The sequence below is a fragment of the Narcine bancroftii genome, chromosome 8, assembly GCF_036971445.1.
Source record: "Narcine bancroftii isolate sNarBan1 chromosome 8, sNarBan1.hap1, whole genome shotgun sequence".
Classification (NCBI taxonomy): domain Eukaryota; kingdom Metazoa; phylum Chordata; class Chondrichthyes; order Torpediniformes; family Narcinidae; genus Narcine; species Narcine bancroftii.
The window spans coordinates 16,344,484-16,371,441 of NC_091476.1; the positions used below are offsets into that span (position 1 = coordinate 16,344,484).

Consider the following 26,958-nt stretch of genomic DNA (forward strand, 5'->3'; position numbering starts at 1 on the left):
AGTTGTTAATGAGCTCCATTCACCATCTGCAATCCATGGCTTCACATGACCTTGATTGGGAGGCTAAGCAGGTACTACACCTTGCCCAAGGGTGACCTGTAAGCTACTGAATGGAAGGAGCGCCTTACACCTCCTTTTGCTGAGCAATTGTGCAGCACCGACACCGCCACTCATCATATACTCCATATAATTCTTAACATTCCATCTGAAACCCTGAAACAAAAAATTTGAAGTTGGTAAAAAATGTATGTAGCAGCTCTAATGTATTTAACATATAATTTCATGTGGTGAAACTGGACCTCCTCCATTCACACTGGGGTTGACAGCTGCCGTACCGTTGCCAGGCAAAGTAGGTCAACCACTGAAGAATTTCTTTATTGTAAATCCAGTCACAGAAGAAGCTGTCATGGGGATGAAGGAAATTTTAGAGCAGCAAAGAATGATAATCCTATACATTAGCACATCCCAGCATGCAACAAACTAGTCCAATCATGTCCCATGCCAAGAGTGGCCCAAGCCACTGCGAAAATGAAGCACAAGATAGCTGCATGTAGATCACAGAAGGCCTTTATAAATAAGGAATTACTCAACATAATGGTGGCCATTGAAAAGCGATGGGAGCTAGGTGATGCTATGTGCAGAACATTGATGTGACTGTATCAATATACTGCATTGGTGCTCCCATTGTAGCCTTCTCTACATCGAAAAGATTGGACGCAGACTGGGAGATTGCTTTGCTGAACACCTTCACTATGTCTTCATCAGTGACAGGGATCTATCTCCCAGTAGCCAACCATTTCAGTTTTGCGCCTCACTCCCACGCTGACATCCCTGTTCATGGCCTCATGTACTGTCAAACCAAGACCACCCGTAAATTGGAGGAGCATCAACTAATTTTCCATATTGGCACTCACCAGCCAATGACATTAACATCAACTTCTCCGGTTTCTTCCAGCCCACTCACCATTCTTCCTTTCTCTTCTCCATCCCTGTCTTTTTACCTCCAACACTCCAACCCTTTCCTTCAGCATTCAAAGAGCTAACCCCCCCCCCCCCTTGTTTGGTGTTATGCCCTCTCTACCTTATCCACCTATTACTTCCTGCCTGTGGGCCTATGCCCCTACCCCCACCCCCACCACCATTTTGTTCAGGTGGATGCCGACATTTTGATGAAAGGGTTCAAACCTGGAACATTGGCTATGTATCTTTATCTTTGCTTAGCACTGTTTGACCTGCTGAGTTTCTCTAACATTGTGTTTCTACTTCAATCATGATGTCTGCAGACTTTCATGTTTTACCCTTTTATTTCAGAATTCAAGATTCAGTTTATTATTATGTAATAAAAACAGTCATGTTATAAAAAATTACCTTTGTCTGCTTTAAGACAGACAGTTTTGCCATTGGTAAAAATTTCTTGAAGCGCCTCTTATAGTCAGAGAGATCCCCCCCAGCCCCCCACCACCTTGCCCCCAGAGTCACCGAGTGTCCATGGATTCACCTCCAAGGCTCCCGCAACTTCCACAGCCACAGAGTCCAGTACAAATCACCCGCAACCCGAGCTCCAGATCTGAACCCGGTACCCCTTCAGCCAGTTTCGAGCCAGCCTCCAGCAGTCCTCAGTCTGGAGCAAGTCCCTTGCAGTCTGCAGCAGGCACATGGATTTCCTCTCCTCGAGTCACTAGCAGCATGTGTGGGCCCTTCAGCCACAGAATCCCCTCACTGGTCCGTTGCTGTGGTTACTGTCCCTTGGGCAGCCTCCTGTATTCCTCCTCCTCAGATGAGGGGGCGGTCTCCGGTGCCAATTGACTGCTTCCTGGAGCCTGCAACTCCTCGTGGTTGTGGTATTTTAAATAAAACCCCTGTTGGCTCCTTTAACAGGCTATTCAAGGCCTATACAGAGCTGACAGATGGGACAGTTGGACCCCGTGGGAGTGCTGTGTCTCTGCTCCCTGCTCTCCGTGGTTCCACTCCAGCAGTAGTGGTGCCGTAAAAGCTGCTCTGGCAGCCTCACCTATTTTTTAACCACCTCATTACCAAATCCCCGATGCACGTGATCCTGATTTTTTTTCCCCATCAATCTTTGCTGGAAGTACAGGAAGTGTGTGACGTCATCAGCTCTGCAACTGAGATCAAGGTAAAAGTTGGCTGCAATAGCATGAACTTGATGTGGAAAGGCCCGGGTGAATTTCATGACAAAAATGATCAGGTCTGTACCTCGATTAAACCTACACCAAGGGCTTTTATGTTGAACTAAATCAAATTCTTGACCATTACTCTTTGACTTTCTTGTGAAGAATGGGTACTTTGAAGAATAGAACTGTAACAGCAATCAGCACATTTCAGAAAAGAGGAAGGATTGAAAATGAAGCTTCGTATTTCCTTCAATGTTTTTAAATTAAAGATATTCCCAGACAAACACTTGCAGCATAAGCACCCAAATGCAAAACACTCAGAAAATGTAACTTGAATTCCTCAGAAACTTATAGAAAATAAATCATTATTTATGATATGGAGGTCACTGGCAAACTCTGGATCAATTTTCAACACCCAGCAACCCTGGTTTGATATAACTGGATGATTTGCTTGGCAATTTTAAAGAAGAATTCAGGGTTAACCACGTTGGGGTAGGCTGGAGCCACACAGACATACCAAAGCATTTTTCAGCTAATGACTCTTTTGAAATGTAGTCACTGTTGTTTTGTAGGCGTGTGTGGCAGCCAATTTTAAGCTTCAGTTGAATTATATTTCAAAATGTGATTATCAGTGATTAAAATAATCTCTCAAGCCTAAATTTCCTTCTCCAATATCTTGTGTTTACTGTTGTGGCGATGTTTGACTCTACATATAATCATACACAAATCAAATTGCTATTTTGAACCTAGGAAAAGATAGATCTCAAAATAGGTTAGCTCAAGAGACATTGCTCTGTATGAGAATGAGCTCCATCTATATAACCACCTTTAAAAATATTAAATTATAATACCAGCAATGTACAGTTTCATTATTTGGTACAAGAATATTTTGTGGCATCAATTGGCTGCATTAAGTGTCCCAACATGATTTGGGTTTATTGAACATCCAGGATATCGAGCAGGATTTCAACCATTAAGAGGTTTCTCTTTCTAAATAGAGTGCCTCTATGTGGGAACAAACTTTTCTCCAGCCTTTAAAAAAATGTCCATTTCAGATTTATAAGACTATTTAAAGCTTGATGAACTCAGTGCAGAGCAAAATAAGAATCATGAAACAATGTCTGGGGAGAATTCAGTGAGAAACACACGCTACACCTTCTGTTTAAAGCCTGTTGAGGTGGAATCCATTTTAATGCAGTGGTGTCAGGATGCTGATTACATACAACACCAATGTATTCTGCAGGAGGCTAGCAATGCAATATTCTATTAAGAAGTAATGGCCAGGTCAACACTGTATGCACTTCATTTAAGCCTGAGAACAGGTGCAAGAGATGTTAAAGAGAGTTTACTCTACAGCATCGTGCACCAAACATACCTGACTAGATTGCATAACCCGCAGTGTTGTCTGGCTTACCATTAAAGCTGCCCATGCCAAGTCCCCATCACACTTTTCCAACCTCTAAGAGCAAATAATCAGGAGAGAAAGATGAATACAAGACTTTTAAAAACCCTCGTCCACTTAATAAATACAAAATAAATCCCCAGAGCAAAGCATATAGGAAAATTTGAGATATTTGCCTGTTTCCACTGTTGCTTATATTGGCTCCGTCCATACCTTTCAGTGTTATTAACAACATCTTGAAAATGTTAACAGAACTGGGAAAAGTAAGAATTGAAGTCACTGGGTGGAAGTTAGTTCCACCAAATAATAATTTCTCAGCCAACTCCACCTTTCAAAGATGCCTTGTTGCTGGTCTCCTAAACATCAGCCATGACTACACAATTAAAATTACTTCTCACAAGTCTAAAACCTCTTCATGTGATTATGCCAAATGCAGAAATGTCCTTGAATGGAATCACATACACCATTGTCCAGAATAACCTCATCATTTTTTTTAACTAATGCATTCTATCTCCATAATTCTTGCCAGAATCATGGCACTTGTAATTTAAAGGTCAGGTATAAAACCAAAAGGCTCTCTTCATCAGTAGGTACTTGGATCACAACTGGAGGTTCCATGGTACTACTATTTTCATAGTTGATTTCGTTCCAACACGTAGACTAATGCTTATGAATTTCTCCCATGGGTTGTGTTTGGCCAGAGCTTTTCAGGCTTTAGCAGGTGTGAAGCAAATTGTTTCCAATGTGGTAAACATTATATAATCATAAAAATGTAGGGCACATAAGGAAGATGTTTGGCCTGCTGTTTCCATGCCAGCTAAAGGCTATTCAAACTAACCTCGCTTTCCAAGCCTTGTATGTTATAGACTTAAATAGGCTTACATTAATTATAGAGTTATAGTTAAAGAGTCTAGGACTAGAGGGTACAGCCTGAACTTAAAAGTATGTCCCTTTAGAACTAGCTCAGTTAACAAATATCTTAACCTTGAACAACTGATCACACATTCAATAGCATATATGGCCCGAAGCAGCGCCATCTTTAAAGGGAAAATCAACCAGTTGGTTGATTTCTACTTGATGTTCTTACAATTTTAGAAGGATTTGGCGCTTTCTGACATTCTTTCGAGTTGTTAAATCCAGAAGACGTGATGTGAGAGTACAAAGTAGTTTGTCTTGGCTTTATGTTTCCATGCAAAATATTTGCCTCCCCCACACCCCTCCCACTCCCATTTGTGGCTGGATCAGCGGCATTCTCTTAGAAGACTGAATGGATGAATGAATAGTGAGCAGAAGGTGGCAACAGAATCTAAAAGAATTATGGAAGTGGAATATAGCTCAGCCAAAGGGCATATCGATCCTGGCTCTTTGGTGGGGGGAGGGGGGGGGTGGAGGAACAGTAATCTGGAACTCAACAAGAACAGAGTGGGAGACTTTTGTACTCCAGTAAGAATTTCTGCCACTTATGCTGGTTAAAATTCCACCTCTGGTTATGTGATGAGTATTTTAATATCGGCTATCAAGGTCAGTATAATCAAGCATCAGGCTCCTTTCTATATGGACTATATCAACTAGTCACCGTTTTCTGTTCACTCTTGAATTTATGGTTTTATTGATGTTCTCAATTCCAAGAGAGTATTTCATTCTTTCCTGGCAAAGAGCAACATTTGGAGCAAGAACATGGATTTGCACAAACCACAGTTTCCCTGTGGTTACGTGGTCATTGACTTGCACACATCTCACAATTCAGGAATTGACACAACCAAGACGCACTGTGCATCCTTCAGCAGGTGTACGATACATCTTCCAAGTCAGGTGTTTGGCAGAATTCATGATGTCTTCATTCTGCGACAGACTACTGCACCATCTGAATTGAACACACCCTTGACCAAATGAAGGTGCTGCAAATTGTGATGAAGTAAATCATTGGTGAGCTATCTTCAGGACAAAGACACAAGGTTAAGGATGCGGAGGGGTAGGAACGAGGCTAAGTAATTGGCATGTGCTCATATTAGAAGAGATGGGAGTAAAAGAGAAGCAGGATGTGAGAAAATCTGCCGGCTATAAGTATATTATCATCTTCCGTGTTCTTTGTGTGAATCTCTCAAATGATGTCAACCATTCCATCTGATATGGATGCAAGGATATTCGGCAATACCCGTCTCCTGTTGGTTAGTTGCTGTTGCATTCACTTGTGCATCACATTATCCTACAGGAAATAGGATGGTTGATGGTTGATGAGCCTGTCATATCAATGAACAAATTATGAAGTGTGGATGTGCAACATCTAATAGTCCTAATTGTGTGAGCATGTAGCAAAATGCCTGCTAAAGTCTTGAATGATAGAAAGTGATGGGCAGATGGTAAGGCAGAGGGGAATTAGCCAATGTCTGAAGCTAATAGAGCTGAGGGTAGAGTTAATATTTGATGATTTATTTATTGACGTGTGAGGACAACGATTTTTTTCCAGTGTTGCACTGGATCTTCAGGCATTGACTCCTCCATCATTTTTGTCAACTGCTTTGTAAAGGTGTGTCCGCAGAGAGGCCTGATTCTCCACCTTTCCACCAAAATGCTCCCCTATGCAACATGAATTTTTAACAAGACATTATCAATGGCATCCTTCACCTGCTCCAACCACAATGAGAATCATCTCATCAAGAGGTGCAGGCTACCCTTTAAAACATACAGCTTATTCTAACTGGTGATAGATACTTGCAATATTGGGGCCCCTGATGAGGAATTTTGACAATCAGCAGCTAAATTAACACTGACTGGATTTTGAAGGCACTATTGTGAGCAGAGAGTGTGGAAATTTGGTACATTTCTCACAACAAGTTGGAGGGCCTGAGATAATTGCCATCATATTCTTGCACATGTTGGGGACTATCTAATCTAGCCCCCAGAAACTCTGCACGGAAACTCTACATTTTTCTCCTGCAATCTCTCTGAATTAGAACTGCAAAGTAAAGAAAGGAGTTTCAGTATTTAGTTCTTGCTGCTGGCACAGAGCTTGGGTGACTTCAGAACTCAAGCCTACTGCATCTGGTCTACATTAACCAAAGCCATTACTTACTTGTGTCTCATGAGCACTAGATCAGTGTTATAATTCTTCAGACCTGTTAAACAAAAAAAATTCAGCTTGCTAGAAAGCGCTGATTTATCTGCTATGACCTGCAATGTTTCCATTTCAGTGGCAGGTAGTTATTATGTCAGAACACAGCTAAATGAGCTGGATTAGATTGTATCGAGTTGTTTGCTCCCTTGCAGTTTTGTGAGTTGACATTTAAATAAATGGTAAGTCAAAGGGGAGAAATATCCAAATAGAGAGCAACTACACAAATAACATGGTGCATTAGAAACTTGATGGTGTGATGAGGGTGGAAATCGCAGTGGGGGGCGGAGGGGAGAGTAAAAGTGAAGTTGGTAAGATTGGAAGTGGGGCCATGACCTGAAAGAACTAACTTTGCCATTGGAAATACAGACAATCTTACTGTCCAGAATAAACTAAACTTAACTTTGTGCTCTCAGCACCAGATTGGCCTTTTTGGACACAATGTCACCTGACCATGCAAGTTTACATTTATTTGTCAAATTATACCTGGTACAGTGAGAAGGGTTCTTCCACGAGCAATCTAACATGCAGCCATATAAAGTAGAAAGGCAGAAGTCAGGGATTGTCGGATTCAGCTTGTGGCCAAATATTGAATTTTCCATAACAACAAACCAATGGGTTTGCCATATGTTAGTAAAAAGGTAATCTCTTTACACCAAATGCGTGACAACCCGTGATCCTAAAATTATAATGGTAACCATATTAATAAGCTACAATTTATCTTAACATCATTTTTTGGGGGGTCAGGTTGCAATTAGCATTCATGTTCTCTTTTTGGAGGAAAGTCATCAGGTAAATGGACCAATGCACAGCAAGGTTTCAATCCAAGTGCCAGATTACAGCAAACTACCCCAATAACAGGGATTGTGTAGGGCAGAGCAATTGATTTGGAACAGAGGACACCGACTAGAAGGCTTAATTGAAATGTATAAAAGGGCCTCAACAAAGTGGATGCACAGACCCTTTTGGCTTGGCAAAGAGATCAATTTCCAGGAGATTAACTAAGATCTAGGATTAGGCTGCACAACTTCTTCTTGGCCAGCGAGGATGTGAACATGAAAGAAAACTAGCCCCCTTTTGAGCTGTAGATTCCTCTGATTCACGATTACCATAGGTGGTGACAATTTCATTCCGACAGAACACAGTGCCTTTGAGAGAGAATTGTAGCTGTACAATAGAAGAGGAGAATTATAAGTGAAGAAGAAAGTGTTTTCCATTTCATCCAGCTCCATATTTCACGTTGAAAACTGTTACATTTGTCTCTTATTTAATTAGCACAAAATGACTTTGGAAATTAATAATTTCTTAGCTCCATTAACTAGATTGGTGACTGAGAATAGACCTTATTGCGGGGAAAGTAAATCTTTTTTAAACATTTCCAAATAATATAAAACCAGCATTGCAAAATACAGCTGTGGTACCCTGAAGTGACAGAGATTCATTTTTGTTTGCTCATCGGATTTTTCATGAAGATCTAAAGAAATGTGATATTCCAAATATTAAATAAGTAAGTTGAGATAGAGAACACTGTTGAGTTCAAAAGGTTCTGAAATATCCATGATATGTTGAGGAAGAAAGAACAGATGTTTCAGTCAGAGTCTTTATGTATGATATAAAACCAAAGAAAGCAACGAAAGAAGAATGAGAATAGTCAGGACACACTGCAACCTATTAACTTATCATGGGTCATGAACAGAACAATAAGTAAATAATAAATAATCTGGTTAAACACTGAGTAGCAAGAAATATTTGCTCTGTTCCCCCCTCCCCCCCAAAAAAAGTGTGTTAATGCACTAGTCAGTGCCAAGCTCTGTGATTACAATCTCTATTTTGTCCGGAAGTTAACTTGGTGAGACCATGCCAGAATGAGATTGGGGTTAAAGAAAAACTTTGGCAGCCTTGAGCTTGAGAGGGAAAGACAGCACATGCACCCTTTCACTCTTCCCATCTCCCACCACCCTCACCTGGTGAGTCCAGCTAGGAAGAATTGTATAATGAGTATGAATCCAAGCAAGGGCTGAACCCAACTGTGTGCAGCTCAAAGATATGGATGAGTCACAACAAATGAAAAGGTTTCAGAGAGAATATTGGCAATAGTATAATGAACACAGGGGAAAAAAATTCAAGAACAAGGAAGGTCATTCATTCTATTAAAACGTATAAATCCAGTGTCCATAATCTTCTGAGTAACCCTCCAATTGTAATACTGTATTGGCACTACTACAATGTCAAGCAGATTATACAAAACATTTATCACTCTATAAATAAAGATTCTCTTCCTAAACTGAAATTTACATCCTCCAGTTCTAGATTCTAGGATTAACATGTCATATAAGTTTCAATTTAACTTATCTTCATGAGTTTATTTTTAATACATGAATAAGGCTTATGACCTTTTCTTCAAAGATCTTTCTCATAGTTCCTTTTTCTATCTGGGACCATTCTTGTGGTTCTTTTCTATATCCCTTCCAATGCATGAGCATGCTTTCTGTGCGGAACTGAATGCAATACTCAACCAAAAGTATCTGACTTTAAAAGGTTTGGCAATATCTTTTGCAGAGATATACATTTTAAATTATATATTTCGAGTTGTTTCCTCTCGTGATATTGGTGGAAGTAGTAACATCTATTTAAATGTGCACAGATGCACAGCTGCCTCATCACCAGTAACCAGGTTTCTGGAGCTGAAAAACAGAAGCCCTAAGCGGAATGCCCCTGCCGTTTCATTTATCATCCTGCCACCAATGCTTGAAGAACCCTTGCATATGCAAGTCCCAGACTAGAGAGGGTAGTCATGCAGTTTGATCTTGATTTCCTCTGTGTTATTAAACTGTTTACATTTTTTATTTCTTTAAAAATTTAAACATGCAGCACAGTAACAGGCTCTTTCGGCTGATAAGCCCATGCCGCCCAATCACAAACTACAACCCTGGAACAATTTGAACAGGGGGTGGAAATCAGAGCACCCGGAGGAAACCCATGCAAACATGGAGAGAATGTACAAACACCGTGCTGGAGTCAAACCCCGATTCCCGGCTCCGTAACAACATTGCACCGACCGCTGCACCAAACATGGACACACACAGACACAAAAATGCATATACTTACCCTATTTAGTTTGGTTACTTTCGGGCAGCACATTAGATCAGCTAGTAGAGGCACTACCTCACGGAACCAGGACCCAAATCTCATCCAGACCTCAGGTGGTGTCTGTATAGAGCTTACATATTCTCCCTGTGGTCAAGTAGCTGTTCCTGTTTCTTCCCACATCCCTAAAACATGCGGGTCAGTGGGTTAATTGGCAGGTGTAAAAGGCTCCTTGTTGGTGAGTGGTGGAAGTGGTGGGGGGTGGGCGTATTGCTGAGAATGGAAATAAAATTGACATTAATGTAGGATTAATGTAAGTAGGGGTTGATAATGGAATTAATTGTAATGGGTGATCAGTATAGACTCATTGGGTGAAGGACCTTTTTCTGTGCTATAATTCTTCCACTATGCTATGTGGAAAATTAGATGAGATGCACAAAGAAATGCAGAAAGGTACATCCAGGTAAATTGCAATTACTATTGATTTTAATGCAGATCAATATTATTTCAATAAAGTTGATGGTGGCTGTGATAATACAGATTCTATCACCAATGTGTATATGTTCATATGTACAGATGGTGGTGTAGGATGACTGTGATTGGCTGAGAGTGTAGCCACACCTACTGGCAGGTCTTAAAGGATTGCTCCTAGCCAGACCAGGTCATTCTGAACTGGTTGACCTACTTCTGATATGCTCCAGTCTTTTAGTTAATAAAAGCCTTGGTTTGGATCAACGTCTTTGGTTCTTTTGACGCCTAATCACATAATGTTGATTTTTTTTCGAAATAACTTTATTAAAAATCTATAATTTCTTGAATGGAAAGATGTATCATCCATTTCCAGGTTATTTCATGTCCCTTCCAAATATGACAAGACATTCTTTGGATTGACTCACCCTTGTATCCCCAGAACAGTCGCTGCATTGGTGTACTCTTTATCGACTACAGTTCAGCATTTAACACCACCATCCCCTCAAAACTGATCAGCAAACTCCAAGACCTGAGACTCAACATCCCACTGTGTAAGTGGATCATGGACTTCCTCAGCTCCAGACCACAATCAATGAGAATAGTAAGAACATCTCCTCCACAATCTCCATCAGTTACAGAACACTACATTCTTAGCTCCCTGCTCTACTCTTACACCTACGACTGTGTGGATTGGTATGGCAATAACACAATTTTCTGACAACACCACTGTAGTGGGTTGTATAAAGAAAGGTGATGAGTCAGCGTACAGGATGGAGATTGAGAACTTGGCTGAATGGTGCACCTACAACAACCTTGCACTTAATGTCACCAATACTAAGGAGCTGTTTGTTGACTTCAGGAAAGGAAAGCCAGTGGTATACAATCCACTGATCATTGGGGGATCAGATGCAGAGAGGGTGAGCAAAATTAATTATTCTGTTATTTTATTTTAATTTTTTTCAAGACTCATACAGAACATAATTACATACATCATGTCAATAATACTTTAAAATTACAGTTTCATTTGTGCCTAAATCTCATTCCCCCTTCCTAACTGCTAACATTTTTAAAAGTTGTCCAAAAAAAGAAGGGGTGTTTGATCTGCCTTCATTAATTAGACCATATATATCCATACCTTCAAGAATTCAATGCTATTAACCTAACTATATTATTTAAACCCTTTCATGGAAGTTAATTATATTCTTAAGCTAGTATGATTCAAATAAGGTTGCCATATTTTAACGAACATGTCACATTTCTTTCCAAGATTATGTTATATTTTCCAGAGGGGGTACAACTTTGTATTTCAATATGGTGAGCAAATTTGTTCTTGTGAGTCACCATCTCGGAGGAGCTTTCCTGGAATCAATGCACAAGTAGCGTCGTGAAGAAAGCACGTCAGCACCTCTACTTCCTCAGGAGTTTGCAGAGGTTTGGCAGGACACCAGAAAACCTGGAAATTTTCTACAGATGTGTGGTGGAAAGTTTGCTGACCAGCTGAATCATGATCTGATATGGGGACACCAATACCCCTTAATGTAAAACCCTATAAAAGGTTGTGGATGCAGCCCAGGATATCATAGGTAAAACCCGCCCCACTATTGAGAACATCAATAGGGGGCACTGCTGTCGGAGATCAGCAGCAATCATCAAGGATTCACGCCACCCAGCACATGCTCTGTTCTCGCTGCTGCCATCAGAAAAGAGGTACAGGTGCCACAAGACTCACTCCACCAGGTTCAGGATCACCATCAGACGCCTCAATAGCAAACTCAATCAAGGACTCATTTAAGGACTTGTGTACTTTATTGATTTTTTACAAAATTTCTCTGTATTACACAGTCTGTTTATATTTGTTATCTGTTTACAGTTCTTTATTTGTTTGCATGTATACACTGTGTACAGTCTTCTTTGCACCACCAATAGGTGGTAATTCTGTCTCACCCACAGAAAAAAGAATCTCAGGGTTGTATGTGATGTCATGTATGTTGTCTGACAATAAATCTGTAGCCTCATGACTCCTCTGCAACTTGTTTTCAAAGAAGAAAACATCCAGAACTCATTTTTCTATGCTGGAAGTTTACAGGGAATCAACATCTGGGCCTATAGTTGTCAGCCCTTGGTTACACCCAGCACCCTTTTGGTGCACCAGAATTTCTAGGCCTCAAGCAGGCAATAGGTTTCACTGCATAAATTGCTTGTGCCAAAAATGAAATTTGACTGAAATTTGGAGATTTAATTCCCTTGAACTTTTGTGAGCAAAATTATGAGCCTCGATCCCCTTTGATGCTTTAGTATTTAGTAAATCACCGCCATCTGCTGTTTAGCTTCTGTTTTCAGGTGATAGGTGAGTTTTAACATTGCATACCTTAGGCATTCAGTAATTTTACATTCTGATTAACATCGTGTATCATTTAATGTTATTCCAATTCTTATTCACTTCTATAAAAAGTGAAAATCTGTATCTGCTACAGGTCGTCCTATTAGTTATCATTTTCTACAAATGGTACTGGAAATAATGATGGATTAAATCAAGACCACGTGAAAGATTCAAATAAGACCCATTTGCACTTTTTTAATTCAATAAGCATCCCTTGGGAACTTTTTGACCCTGAAAAGTGGACAAAAATCAAGGACAAAATTAATAGATCAAATGTTTGATGGAAACAGGAGTAAAGCCCTTTTGTCACTCCTCATTCTCAGTGAACTTGCTGCCATTTTTCTCATGGTTTTGAGAAAGCAACTGATTAGGAACTAGAAAGGACAGGAAGCAGAGTTGGGAAGGAAGCATTGTTTTTTTGGGGAAGATGGAATCCACATCTGCATTTCAACCCAAAGGAGTACAATAGATCAAATATGTTTCAAAAGAAAGACCAAATAGAAATAAAATTAGTGAAATTGAAATGAAATAAAAATGGATTTTTTTGGGTGAAAAATCAGTAAAGGCCAATAATGGTGAGGTTTGTGTGTGAGTATGTCTTAATAATAATGTTTTAATGTGGTGCATTTCCACAAATGGTCATACTGCGTTCTTACTGGATGAGGGATCACATTTAATTCGTAATTTGCCACAGAGGCAGTAAACTTAAATAGGAAGTCTACAGTAGTACTCAGGAACACTAGCGATTAGGGGTTAATTATTCAGCCTTGTTAAATAAATGCTTCTTTGTATCACGTGCAGGCATCGCACGCAGAAGACACATTACAATAGCCTTATCTCAAATGCAAAAGGAGTGCAAAGGAAAGTGTGAAATCAAAATTAACATGAAATTCTCAGCCACAAATAAAAATTGATGAATTACTATTTCTGCTGGATAACTCCAGTGATATTTGCCTTCATTTTGTATTTCCATTATAATATAGGAAGCGGTTAACAGAAGGTCCTTATTTAAATTTATTTATGGAAATAGTGTCAGCTTGGTTCTTTTGATACTGCTGGTGGCTTCAGGCCAGAATATTGTGGCTTCAAATCTGATCAATCTGTAATCCAGGCCAGAAATCTAGTACAATGCTAACTTATTAGAGTTAATTCCCTTTCAATTTTCTGTTAAGCCAAGGTCTTATTCAACCGCACCTAATGTGCTGTTCATTTAATTCAGAATCCTGAAGTTATTGTCCAGAGCTTAAGCTATTAAATCCATTTTTCATGGCCCAGTGGTCGACTTGGAGAACCGAATAAAGTAAGCTCTGTAAGTTTTCTTCCTATTATGAGAAACAGATTGAATGCTGGAAGCAGAATTGTAGATGCCAAACCTCTGGAAATCAAAATAAAGGGACACCAGTATAAAAGTAGCTGGGGAGCTGCACTGGTGCTCCTTCCAACATCTATTTCTTCAGCGTGCACTCCCAAATATTGATATTCTTGATTTTATTGCTGTTGATGAGGTGTTGGTATTTGCCTCCATAACTATCGTGGCTCGAGTTTGTTTGGAATGTATGCACGTAAAAATATTGTTTGTGTTTGGCCCCATTGTCCCTGCCAAACCAATGGATGGAAATGCAAGATTGTTAATTTTACAAAATATAAATCGAAAGAAAGATAAATAAATAATACAACTCCAAAGCCCCACTACCATGGCCCACGTTCAGTTGATCCTGTAAAAACATAGTTGCCTCTGCAGGTCAAAAGTCTTACTTTATGTAGGAAAGGGATCAAGGTTGAGCCTGAAATGTTGGTTATATATCTTTATCTTTGCAGCATAAAGTACGTTATTTAACCTGCTGAGTTTTTCCATCATTGTGCTTTTACTTCAATCACAGTGTCTGCAGACTTTCGTGTTTTACTTCAGTTGATCCTGTGTCTCACCAACATGACAAGAATCAGACCTGGCCTGGAATTCTGGGAATCAGTCAATTTAAGTACATAAACTACCCACTGGTCAGAGGGAAGTAGAGAACAAAAAATGTTCTCCACTTGCATGCCAACAGATTGAGTCAGAAGTTCATTCAATATCAGACAGATCCAAGAGTCGGATTAAGTGTGAAGCAGCCCATAATGAAATTGCCTACCAACACGAATGAACGTTCATGTCTATTTCACACATGATAAGTGTTTTTACAGACGATAATTTGGCAATAGAAATAACCTTTAGATGAAGGGATGTAAATGAAAAGGAATAATAATTAGAGCCCAGCACTTTAGGCAGGGTTGTATTTCACAACAAGCTTATATGCCAAAGTGATTGATTTGATATATACCTTTAACCTGTGAGGAGCTGACTCAGGTCCTCTCAAGTGTTCAGTCATTTTAATCTGTGTAGTGAAACAAACACCCACTTATGGCAGAGTAAAAATTAATTCTTGGAATACATTTTATAATTTTTCCCATCTTGAGCCACATAATTGTGGAGGAGCCAAACTTTATGACATGTAGGTGCATGTATTAATTTTAACTAAAGATCTGAAAACTGATAGAAGTCAATCAGTTGGATAATCTGTCTGCTTCCACCTTTTCATTCTTACCAATTTTCCATTGGTAATAAATGTTGAAACCTACCTCATTGGATGAAGTTTTACCCATCATAACTAACTCAGGATGCACAGAATATTACTCTCAATATCGAATGAAATCTAGAAAAAGAAGGAGACCTTAAATAAAGCAAAGAACTAAATGGATTGGGACTTCAATCATCCACCATCTCGGGTTCACCACTGGAATGAACATGAAGACACATGGCCACAGAGGTTACAGGAGCGCAAAAGGTGAATGCACAGACAACATTACGACCCCAGAGGACCACAAAACCCAGCAGCAATAGAAATTCACCAAGACAAATGGTTACTTAAACAAAAGTTACTTTTAATGATCTTTAAACATAATAACAGGATCAAACTTTAACTTATTACTATTAACTTAACCCCCTTCTAATTCTAAGTGCATGTGTATGTAATGTGTGTGTTTAAGTTCAGAAAAGTTCTTTGATTCACAGTCCAATCTCACTTCTCACTCCTTCAAGTTCACTGGTTGCAGGTAATTCTTATACTGTGCACAGAATTTAACATTTATGAATTTTCACCAAGCTCTGGTGCTTAAAGGTAATTGATTACCGCTTAGGAATGTTCTTGTTGGTTTCAGAGAGATTCGTTGCTCGTTGGACACAAACAAACCAATTTACTTCCATCAGTCACTTCAGTGTCTTGCCGAAGAAACTTGCCCCATCAGGGTTTTCCAAGTGATAGCCTCTTCTTCCAGGTCACCACTGAGTTCCTCTTGTTTCCCTTATTTCAGGTGAAACACTCTAGCCAGCCATTTCCTCCTGTATGGACCACAAGGATTTTTAACAAGCTGAACTCAGAACTCACAACCTGTCTTCAAAATGTGGTTTCAACAAACTTCCAGTTTGCCATGGCCGCAGAAACCAGTTCTCTCTCTCTCTCTCTCTCTCTCTCTCTCTCTTTCTCTTTCTCTCTCTCTCTCTCTCCCTCTCTCTCAGAGAAAGCCTATTTGGTCTCTCTGCTTGCAAAACCACATGACCTTCTTAGAACAGCACACTGCAACCAGACAGATTGCAGCACCAGGCTTAATCTTCTGAGCCCATTCACCTGTTGCTTTCAAAACAATAATCCATCACTCCATAGCAGGTCCTGTGAAGTGTTTGTGTTTGTTTATGACCTACACCTCTCCCACAATCTATTTCCTTCAAAAACAATATAAAATATGATATAATCCATCACAATACAGTCTGAAGGGACTCTTTTATGGTTCTTTTCTCTTCTTGGTAGGGGTGCTGAGCTAATGCCATCTCTTTCTATGCCTTTAGAGCAAACAAATGCTATCATATTTTGTGTATTTATGTTCATGATAGTAAAGGAACCTTTGAGCCTCGAATCTGCTCTTGCAGATGTGAGCATGCTGTGCCACATTCAACTGGGTGTGTTTACAGTGGAATGGGAGGCACAGGTTTCACTTTTTCCTGCTTACCCTTCAGCCAGTCCTTCTGCTTCTGGTTGTTTGTCTGTCTGTCCAGACGCCAACAAGCTTAGAAGTGTGAATCACAAGCCATCGCAGAGCTACAACAATTTTTAAACATCTCTCTTTAAGAAAAGGGTTGGATGAGACAGTGGGAAACTTACATTTCCCTAACTCTTTTGTGCAATGTGGACTATTAGAATATAATTCTACCTTAGGATGAGGCTCAAGGCGACTAAGAAAAAAATACTCAGATCTATCTGGGACCTTTCACAACCTCAGAATCTCCAAAAGCAGTTTACATCCATTCATTACATATTACATACAGTATATATTACAATAGGGACTCTTACTCTAAGGTTACACAAACCTTAGTGCAACTTCTGTTTTAATTATTGAGTCAGAGATTTTTTAAAAATCCAGAACCGACTGTCTTTCTTCACAAAATGTCTTGAGCTATTTTATGTCTATCAGACTTCAAATGATCATCTCACCAACAGACGCAACTTCCGACATTGCAGCATCCTCCTCTAGATTTTGTGTTCCAGTGACTGTTGCAAAATGGGTACAAAATAGTCCATTGTCAGCCGTGGCCGACATTAGTAAAGAAGCAGGAATTGTCCAGGCAAACTACTCTCACCACCATCCGCCTCAGCCCTGCTCATTTAGCCGGTTCAAAGCTTTAAAACTCTAACACTTCCTCATCACCTTCAATATTTTGGTTTCACTGACAGCTGGAGACGCTGTCCCCGTTACAATGAATGATTGTCTAGCAAACCACGATGAGACAGAGAAAGAGAGAGCAGGAGAAACAGCAAGAACATGGCCAATGTTAAAAATAATTTACCATTATCAAAACTGCAACCTACTTCTCCCTAAGTTCCAACATCTCTAAAGGCCAAGCAAAGTATTGATTGGCTGGGTGTTACAATCATGAACAGTGACTTCTTTGAGAAGTTCTTGTGATAAATAATCGTGGAAGCTTCAAGCATTTTCATCTTATTATATGACTTTTTTTCCTTCTCTTTCTCTTGTTTCTCATTCTCTGCTTTCCCTATTTTTTATTTTTATTGGATCTTTCTTCCCTGCATCCCTCTCTCCCCATGACTCACAGTTCCAGCAACATTCCATTGTTGGCAGTTGCCAGGAACCAATAAATAAGGGGCCACCAGATGTGCCGACAACCACAGTAAAATGAAATGTGGCCTCTAACCAGCACATAGAGGTTATCACATGTTCATAGTTAGGATAGCTAGAGCAGAAGTTATTTTGTTACAGCCCAATTTCTCTCTTTGCATTACGACATTACTAGGTACAGTTCCAAGAGTATAGTACACTCTAGTAGTTTACTCTTCCTTCCTTTGCTTGTTTAGGGGGACATTTCTTGCAGGCTGTTTCACAATCAAAAGTAATCTCATTCTTGCTCTTCACAGTCCATGTGTTGGGGTGGGAGAGTGAGGAGAACTGTATTCCATTCACGTAGTAATGCACGCTAACCCAAGGACTGTGTTAAATTGTCTCACTTCCCACGCCAAAGGAGATCAATAAGCTCAGCAGAGAAAAAGCATAGAATCTGGACCACTTACATACTGCCTGATAAATTGACTGAACAGTAATTGACCGATAAATTAACGGAGCAGACTCGTTCGGCCGATTGGCCTACCTCAGCTCATATATCTTGCGAACAGTTGGAAAGACTGCTTCAGAATTCCCATTGAGCCGCTATCATGGTAGAAGCATTGTATTCCTGAACCATGGGCTGTTAAAGTTTGTTCTTGGTGTTAACCAATCTATGAGAACTGAGCTTTTTTTTAAAAGAAATCATCACTCCACTGAAAATAAGAACAAATTTAAAGTTTGAGTTTTTTGAAAGAAAGAAAAAGAACTGAATATGGAATTGTATCTTGTAGTACCACAAAAATTCATTGTCCATTTCTACAATATCCTTTGTCATATATAAATAGTCAATTGTTTTGCATATTTTATAGCATGCAGAACCATTGACCCTTTAAGAAAATAGTGCAACTGAGAGAATATGCTCTTCCCAGCTACAAAGTGAATGGAGCAAATCTGTTGACACTTCCTGCCAAAAGAGTTAAGCAAAGAATCTGTGATTCCTGCTGATATTTAAAGCAACAGAAACTCAAACAGAGTGAGAGCAAGCGAAGTAGGCCAATTCCTTCACGTTTAATGTATGGGCTTGTCAAGTAATAACAATTTAATGCCAGCATCTCTTCTTTAGTTCTCTCTCCTCTGAAGGGATTGAACTAGGCTGGAATTTCATTTCCATAAAGAGCAGTGCTTCCATGGTCCCTCGCCCGGCTGGTTATGTCACGTGTGAGCCAAAACCACAAATTCTCTCAAAGTTCTGGCAAAATGGAGTATTTCAAAAATCTGCTTAATCTTTAATAAATGATACCTATCGATGGATACTTTCAAACAATAGATTAGCAAGAGAGACCATCTTGTCAGATTGTCACCTTCCAAAATGTGACACCTATCCCATTTGTATCAATTCAATTGTTAACCCAGCTACAGTCAGAACAGACAAGGATCAATTATGGTCTTAATGGTTTACTAGTTTAGAACTTTAAATGTGGTGCAGATGAATGAAGACATGCTCCAAACTTCAAAGTTCAGATTTAAAGTCAGAGTAAATACATAACATCACATACAATCCTGAGATTCTTTTCCATATCTTTTCCATGAAAATTCACTTCTCCTTGAATACCTTGTCACTCAATTCTTCCTTGATTTCCTCTTCAATCTTCTCCAGCCCATACAGTATAATATTTTCAGGAAAATAAATCTCTGGCCTGATCGCTAAGCACAGCTCAATAGTGAAAAACTAGAGAAACTTCCCAAATGTCATTTTCCCATCTCCTTACCTCAGATTCAGATGCCTTAGCAAAGCCAATCAATTATATCAGTCGTTTGTTTATCTTTCCATGCCAAGTAAAAGTGATGAGGCATCATGACCTTTAAAGCCAAAGTAAAACACAACTCATGCAGCAGAGCCAAATAGGCCAGGTGGATAGTAAAGTTAATTCCAACCATGTTTTGAATGAGATGATTCAGCCATTCAGTAGCTGGGGATAATGAAACAGGATTCTGAGTTCTGGACAATCTACCCATATTGCTAGCTCTAATCCATGATCAGTGATTTCCACCAGGAAATAATTAACATTATCCTTGATTGGAATTTCTTTTTCCTCTGATATCTTCGCCCAAACTGATCATGACATATTGAAGCCCACCATGGAACCCCAACTGTTTTTACATATGTATTTGGCCAGGCCAAGAATTGGGCTGAAGTCCTTGACACCTGACACCACGGAGAACTTTCATCTCTTAAATGTTTCAAGGATGCCCAACATTGGTTAGCTTTAAAAAATAGGACTGTTTTAACAATTTTGCTTTTACACAGAGCTGGGATTGATGGTTAATTTTGTTTATAATCATCTGACTGTACATATATAACCAGATGAAACAGCATTTCTCTGGACCACAGTGCACACATAATACACAACACATAAAAATCTCATCTGTATATAAACAAAAATTATAATATAAAATAAATATGGATAAATATTTTGGAATAATTTACTTGATTCATTTGTAAGAGACCCAAGGTTACAGGATCCCATTCATCAATCTCGCAGTCCATGGGAAGAAGTTATTTCCCAGCCTGACTGACCTGATTTTGATGCTCTTGTACCTCCTTCCTGATGGTCAAACATCCAGTGTGATAGATAGTAGCGATGATCAATAATTATTTGAGCCCCTATTTAAGCATCCGTTCCAGTGAAGGTGGTCAATAGAACCATAGAACATTACAGCACCAAAACAGGCCCCTTCAGGTCTCTGAGAAAGTGAGGAAAGTGAGACCCCAGTGACCTTCTTGGTCTCTTTATTGACTTCAATTCTGATGCTTTGCAGCTACCAAACCATACAGTGATGCAGCCAGACAGGACTCTCTCAATTATGCATCTGTAAAATGTCTTCAAGATGGGGGGCCCAGTAACCTTTTCCTATATAACCTCCTTAGAAGTGTAAATGCTGCTTTGCCTTCCTGACTAATGAGGAAGTGTTGCACCATTACAGGTGATACTACCAAATAGCAACAAATTTATATTCAAAAGAATTCTTGAACACATTTTTGTCTCCATTGACAATGTATCATGATGTTTTGGCTGCGTAGCTGATATGCCGTCAGTCATGATAGCGCAATATTCTCACCACCAACACCTTTTGCAAGAGAGAATATTAACTGGCTTCTGTTCCTGATACCTAAACTACTGTAGGTTCGGAGAGCTGCTGTCTCAGGCAACAGAAAACTTAGGCCCTATCCCACTGCCAAAATGCCACAAAATCTGTGTTTCTGCATGAGTGGCCATTTCCTGAACCCTAACCACAACTCAGTAAAACCTTAACAAAGTTTTGACCCACTGTACCATCCAAAACTCCTAGAGAAAGAGAGACATATTTAAATAAAATGATTCACTCCAGCTGGGCCTCACAATTCACCCTAATTTGTCCCTCCCTTGGCACACAACTGAGAAAACAATGATTTGATGAGATTTGACTTAGAGAAACAGTATTTGACCAAACATTTTCCAGACACAAAAATCTAATCCAACACTTTAATGAAAATATGATGTTGATATATTTCCAGTAATGATCATTGTTAACTCATTCACTATGTACAGCTAGTATACAATAAAACCTTACATACACTACTTCTTCTGGCTATCCATCACGTAGGATAATGATGGTTCCGTTCCTTTCAATCAATTTGAGGGTTTGATATGTGCATTTTGGAGTGGCTATATAGGTCAATCCTTGACAGGCATTGCTTGCCACTACTTGGCAGGTGAGGCCTGGAGGGCCAACGGGGGCAGAAGCTCTGTTGTGGTGCTTCATGGTCCTTTCCTCTGTTACCTCTTTGAACTTGTTCTCAGCAGTGTCCACACCTTTCCACAGGCCATCTCTACCAACAGTGTCAAATGCTTTGGTTAGATCAACAAATGTGACATAGAAGCTTATCTGCTGCTCAACACATTTATTTTGGAGCAGACACAGTGAGAAGATCATATCCAGCGTACTATGGCCTGTTCAAAAACCACACCAGCTTTCTGGAAGGATATTGTCATTGATGTTGGACACCAAATATCTAAGGATGATCTTATCACGAAGCATTTTCCTGCAACTGAAAGAAGAGAGAAGTCATGATAATTATTTCAATCTCTCTTGTCTCCCTTGTTCTTGTAGATAGTCACAATTGATGCTTCTTTGAAATCTTGTGGTAGTTCTGCAGCTCCCCACAACTTTGTGAACAGCTGGTGCAGGCACGATGTCAGTGTGTTACCACCATACTGGTAGATCTCGGCTGCAATACTACCAGGCCCTGGTGCTTTGTTGGGTTTTAGCTGTTTGATGGCCTTGTGAAGGGTAGGTGGAGCATTTATGGCTCAAGGGTGTACTCTCCCCAGTGCTTCATCAGTGATGATTCCTGCTCTATTCTGCAGCTCGTAGAAGTGTTCTTGTCATCTTTTCATGTGCTCTGACCTCTCAGTGAATATAGATGTACTGTCTTTGCTCAGGAGTAGTGAGGTACCTTGCTTTGATGGACCATACACAACCTTGATTGGTTCATGGAAGGTTCTTGAGTCATTACCATCAGCAAAGGCTTGTAACACCTGGGCCTTGTTCACCCATCACTGGTCTTTCATAGCGCTGAGTTGCCTTTGCACTCAAAAATGACACAATTTATTGAACTTGAGTTTGGGTGTTGAAGAAGAGCTTGATGTGCAACTGACTTAGCTCTTAGAAAGTCTCACGCAGATTTGTTGTCTTCATCAACCCAGTCCTGATGCTTGTGCTTGACTTTCCCTAAGGTGACCTGGGCAGTGCTGTAGATCGTTTCTTAAAAAGCATTCCCATGCTCAGTAATATTGTCTGCTGGATTCTCAACCAATCTGATTAGCACAGTCTCCATGGAGGATTTCAGGGTGTCCACATACTCACAGTGTTTCAGTTTGGTGGTGTTCAGCTTTTTGGGTGGTTTGGCCACATTCAGTCTGCGTGGAGGTTTGATTGATAAATATAGATCCGACTAGACCATATGATAATCAGTTGAGCACTCAGCTCCACACTTAACTCTCATGGTACGAACATCAGAGATATCTTGTTTTTGGGTGATGACATAGTCAATAAGATGCCAACATGCAATGAGATACCAGATACCAGCATGCACCATTTATTTCTGACATTGCATGAATATGGTAGCTGGATTTGAAATATTGACCCTCCCTAACAATCCAGAGGTCATTGAATCATACCAACAGGCCCTTCAGCCCAGCTTGTCCATGCCAACTAAAGTGTCCCACCCACACCAGTGTAACTTGTCTGCATGTCCACCAGATCCCTCTAACCCTAACCTAACCAATTCTTTCTTAAGAATTCTTTCTTAAACATTGCAATAGTATCTGCTTCATCCACCTCCTCCGGTAGTCCATTTGCCACAGATCCCACTTACCCCATCTTACCCAAGTATCTGTCCAATTGTTTCTTAAACATTGCAATAGAACCTGCTTCAACCACCCCCTCCAGTAGCCCATTCCATAGACCCACCACTCTCTGTAGAAAAGTTATTCCTCAGATTCATGTTGCTATGGAATTTAACTTCAGCTCAGTTATCTTGAATTGGTAAATCAGTCCTCCCACACCTCTGTCCATACTCTCACAACTGGTCTCATCCACACAACTGCTAGATTCTTATAAAGCCCATCTGTTCACTATTGCCCTTTCGGTGTTGAAATCAGCTATCTTTCCTGAGCTTGGATGAGCTCCAGACACATGGTGTAGAGGCTGACACTGAAACAGCCCAGCAAGACATTGTTAAGTGCAACATTAAAAGAGGATTAAATTGCATGATTCATTTGGCACACAGCATTGTTCCTCCAAGTTCAGTTGATCTTGCAAATTCTTCCTCACAAACAGCTGGGAACTGGTACTGTATCTAAGTTGGAAAGCTGTCTCACAGGCCATCCAAGCAACAATCTGACACATCGATACAGAAAAATGTGTGAGTCTCGTTCATCACATTCTCCAAGTATGCCCTGAACCGATGGTATACTGGAGGAGGTCGCTCTGGGAACAAATCACATAAAATCTCAATGTTTGGAATGTCAGACGGGAAAAGGAAAACTCCTCCTAATTACCATGTCCTCTATCAGTAGATGAATCTGCTTTCCTTTCACTTGAACAACATGGTATGAAATACAAGTAACAGGAGCACAGGAAGTACTCAGATGGGGACATGGATGGTTTTTTTTTAGACATACAGCATGGTAACAAGCCCTTCCAGCCCACAAGCCCATGCTGCCCAACTTACAACCTTCATACATTTTGATGGGTGGGAGAAAACTGGCGCACCCAGTGGAAACCAACACAGACAAGGGAAGAACGTATAAATTCTTTACAGACATCGTTGGATTTGAACCTGGGTCGCTGGTGCTGTAACAGTGTTGCACTAACTACCATACTAACCATGCTGCCCTAATTTTCATTATGTCCATTACCAAGAATAACTCATTAGTATCATCACAGCTTATTAACCTCAGAGATGAATTTCAGAGATGAGGTGAGAGTGAATGCTCTTCCCTCAAGGCTCAATTCAACTGAATCTAACATCAGGACACTTTTGTAAAACTGAAGTCCATTGACAACAAAGGAAAAATATTCTGATAGAGGGATTCAGAGGAAAATGGTTTTGTTTGGTCAGAGATCAATAACCTTAGCCCCTAGGGGCTGCATGACCACTAGATACTTCATCAATGACCATCCTACCAACACGTGCAGAATTAGGTATGTTCACCAAATTCCATTCACAAATGCTCAGAAGATTAATGCTGACATCAGCAAGACCTGCTCAACCTTCAAGCCCTGGGTGAAATGTGGCAAATAACATACAAGCCAATAGAGAAAAATGGATCTTGAATCCTCACTCCTTACCTTCATTGTTATTACCTTTGCCAAGTCCCTCATCTTCAATATCCTGTGGATCTTTTTTTTCAGACATACAGCATGGTAACCAGCCTTTTTGGCCCATGACCCCATGTGACCCAATAACACCCAATTGACCTACATCCCGGTACATTTTGAAGGTGGGAAAAAATCAGAGCCCTCTAGAAAACCCATGCAGACACAATGTTCAAACTCCTTAGAGACACCGCGGGATTTGAACCCAATACTGATCGCTGGTGTTGAAACAGCATTGAGCTAAATACTATGCTAACTGTGCTGCCATTATTGATGAAAAAAAATTTTTGAAAACCCTCCTGCGTATTCTGTAGTAAGTGACTCACATCCCGAGGCTGCAAAGACTTTCCGCCATCTGCAAAACACCAGTCAGCAGAAATGGAATACTTAGCCCCATTCACACTGGCACTTTACCCAGTAATTAATGCCAATCTGCTGGTTAACATGCCAGTGTGAATCCTCATGAACTGGCATGCGAATCAGCGTACTGGTGAGACCATTGTGAAAGGGACATGGGGTATGCAGGACATCACTGCTGGAGGATAGGCGCCCTTTTGCTCTGTGATGCTGTGTTGGGTGTGAAAAGGCACAGAGAACTGGTTAACATTGGTCCAGTGTGAATGGCGGAAACGCTATTTTGAATTGGTTCATTTAACCGTTAATTTACCGGTTAGCCAATGTGAAAAGGGCTCTTTTCTCTTGCCAGGAAAAATACAGCTCCAAATATTAAGAGCCTCATTCCTATCATGGACAGAGCACAACTGAATGTTGTCGGTCATTAGCTAACATTCACACTTCTCCCTAAGTAACATCCTAATCATTTGTTACCTCCACCACCGGCTATAAAAATGCATCATGGTTACTCACCAATCATTCTAATATCATATCCCAAACCCATGATCTCTACTTCAAGAAAAACATAGCAGGTACATGAGGACACCCTGACCTATAGGTTCCCCTCCAAGGAATGCACCATCCTGGTTTGGATTTATTTTGAAGAACTAACATCCTGGAACTCCCTAACAAATAGCTTGGGAGTTCATTCATGAGCAAAGATACTGTGGTTCAAAAAGGTGGCTCAGCACCATTTTCTCAAGTGCAATTGTGGATAGGCAATAAATATTAGCCTCGCCAATGATGCCCACATATCAAAAACCAAATAAAGAAATAACAACAGCATTGAACACATTTTCAGATCCAGCTCTGAATTGAGAGCATCAGTTGTTTTTTTTTAATTTTATTTATTTAAAGAATCATTAGTAGTAATACAGAATACATTCCTTAAAGAAAAATTTATATGAATATATATAGAAAAAAAACAATAAAAAAGAAAGAAAAAAATAATTAAAACCCTCAAAAAAATTAAATCAAATCCCTACCCACCCTCCCACCCCATCAGGCACTCTCTTAAGGAGAGCCAAAAATATATAAACAGAAACTAAGAATATATAATAAATCAAAATATATCTAAATGCATATATTCCAAATATGGTGACTACTTTTTAACAAAAATAGAATAATTATCGTGCAGATTATATCCAATTTTTTTCCATAACAATACAAGCTTTCAATTCATTATGCCATCACATTATATTAATCAATATCTTATCTTTCCATGTACTTGCTACACATTTTTGAGCTACTGACAATGCTAAATATACAAATGCAATTTGAAATTTATCCAACCCTAATCCCTTTAAAGGAATCATATTAAAAAAAACCATTAAAAAAATAGATAGATCTAATGGTAACTTAAAGTGATATAATTTTTCCAAAATTAACTTAATTTCTTCCCAGAATGGTTGTACATGCACACAAGACCAAACAGCATGTAAAAAAGTTCCAGTACATATACCACATCTAAAACAAGAGTCCGAATTATTAAAACCATCTTTTTTCAATTTCTCTGGGGTTAAATACAATTGATGTAAAAAGTTATAATTAACCATTCCATACCGCACATTCGTCAATTTAGTAACACTATCATGACACGTATCTGCCCAGTAATCTTCAGGGAAAACAAAAGCTAAATCACTTTCCCATTTAAACTTAGACTTCTCCCATTCCAGTTTTTCTATATTGTCTTGTAATACTTAGTACATAACAAAAATATAACCCCTTTTTGGTATAGAAGAAATCAAAGACTCGAATTCCATCAGTACAGGTTAAATCATCTCTCTACCATATATATTTTTCACTAAAGCTCAAAGTTGATAATAAATAAATAAAGAATTTTCAGCAATATCAAAACGCTCTTTCAATTGATTAAAAGAAAGAAACTGTCCTCCTACAGAACAATCCT

General features: G+C 39.7%; 1 protein-coding gene and 1 long non-coding RNA gene across 2 annotated transcripts in view; both read right to left on the bottom strand.

The window, feature by feature from the left end:
• arhgap20b (Rho GTPase activating protein 20b) overlaps window positions 1–26,958 on the bottom strand; it is an 89,112-nt gene that overhangs the window by 47,622 nt on the left and 14,532 nt on the right. The gene's annotated exons all lie outside the window — the stretch shown is intronic.
• LOC138740399 (uncharacterized) lies at window positions 15,483–17,326 on the bottom strand. The gene is made up of 2 exons (XR_011342886.1): window positions 17,108–17,326; window positions 15,483–15,960 (listed from the first exon to the last, which is right to left on the bottom strand). It is a non-coding gene; the product is annotated as an uncharacterized lncRNA (long non-coding RNA).